This window comes from Alligator sinensis, unplaced genomic scaffold (assembly GCF_000455745.1).
Source record: "Alligator sinensis unplaced genomic scaffold, ASM45574v1 scaffold945_1, whole genome shotgun sequence".
Classification (NCBI taxonomy): domain Eukaryota; kingdom Metazoa; phylum Chordata; order Crocodylia; family Alligatoridae; genus Alligator; species Alligator sinensis.
The window spans coordinates 93,941-95,527 of NW_005843474.1; the positions used below are offsets into that span (position 1 = coordinate 93,941).

Genomic DNA, 1,587 nt, shown 5'->3' on the forward strand with positions numbered 1-1,587 from the left:
CCCCTTGCTGATTTAATATCCAGTAAACTTTAGTCGTAATTATTATAAGTTCCTCCCTGCAATACAACCTGAGACGTGGCTCCTTTAGATATTACAGCAGCCACCTTAGGTGGTGCCGGCCTCGTGTCCTCCACTGGGTGTGGGAGATGGTTTTTTCTGGCTTTCCTGCTGTTCACGTAGAAATTTCACGACCGCCCCCGAACTACCCAGAGTAAGAGCATGCACACAACACCCTCTTCCTTTGTTTGTTCACTGCTTCAATAACTTTCTCATGCCAAATTGTGTAATCCCCAAGTTCCTTACCTGCTGGCTGAACAGTTTTTCACCAGCGATAATTATGGGTAAGTCTTGTAATCTCTTCCAGTACTAAAATGATGGTATTCTTTAATATTTAAGATGGCTTTCAGGATCAGACAAACATCCCATGATCAGGGTTTTTGGGGACCAGACATGTTCTCTGTAGTTCTGCCCCTTCTATATAATGGGCAACGCTTTCCTTGTTGGTTCAAAAGGATTGCTTGGTGTCACTGGAGCACTACCAGCGCCCCTCTGCCCTGCAAGATGCTAGAGAGATGCTAAGGGTCAAAAGGAAATGAATAAAAGGATGAGAATACAAAGATATGTTCAATCCGCCCTTCTCGATTTTTGGCGTGACTGATATTTTTGAGGCCCAGGAGGCCATAGTCCAAGGATGTACCTTTTTCTGTAGCCACTTTGCAGATATTCCAGAACCCATCCAGAAGTTGTGCTTACATTTCATGTCTAGCATAGTTAACACCACAGCCACTTAGAGCAATAACGGTACACAGACACACCAGAGCAAGCAAGACAATGACTATGCAGAACACAGTGAACCTCGACTCTTCTTTGTACCAAGTGAACTTCTTCATGATTCATTGCTGGTCCACATCCTGGAAAATCCAAAGACAAAAAAGGGAAGGGCTTAACCCCCTTTAAGTTAGTTCATGTCATGGGATCACTTTTGACACTGTGGCTGGCTTGGCCCTGGCCCTGTCCCTGCGGGAGCTCCTTCACAGATTCCCCTCTTTTCAGCTTCAGGGGCTGCTTTTTTAGCAATCTTTTCTGCTTCAAGTGACAGCTGCTGCAAGGTGTACCCTCCCATGCATCTTCCCTCCTTGGCTTTCACCAGGGGTTTTCTGTTGGGGCAGGCTCCCCCTATCCTTTTCCCAGCGAAGAGTAACCCACAAGGCAGTGGGAGCCAAGGTTTTCAGGTGCTCTGCACTCACCTTTCTCAGGGGTGGCAACGTGGCATTTTGTAGAGACTGCCTTACCACAAGTACCTCCACCACACTAACCAGTCCCAGGACGGTGTAGTTTTCGGGCCTTAATTACCCTAGTTACCGTCACCCATCATGGGCAGTCTCTGACTTCTGGGCTTTTTGTCACAGTCTCTCACTTCTGGGTTTTTCACCCCAGCCATTCTTGTTGGACAAGCGAGAGGCTGGGGCTGTCCCTGGTGTCTCCTGGTCCGGTTGACCTGGAGCGCCAGACGTGTGTAACCCTGGGCTCAGGCTGCATGAAGTGGGTCGGTGAAGTGGGTGGGATTCAGAAGATTTCATGTTGTGG

General features: G+C 48.1%; 1 pseudogene; it reads left to right on the plus strand.

The window, feature by feature from the left end:
• LOC102380072 overlaps positions 1 to 1,587 on the plus strand; it is a 92,269-nt pseudogene that overhangs the window by 86,252 nt on the left and 4,430 nt on the right.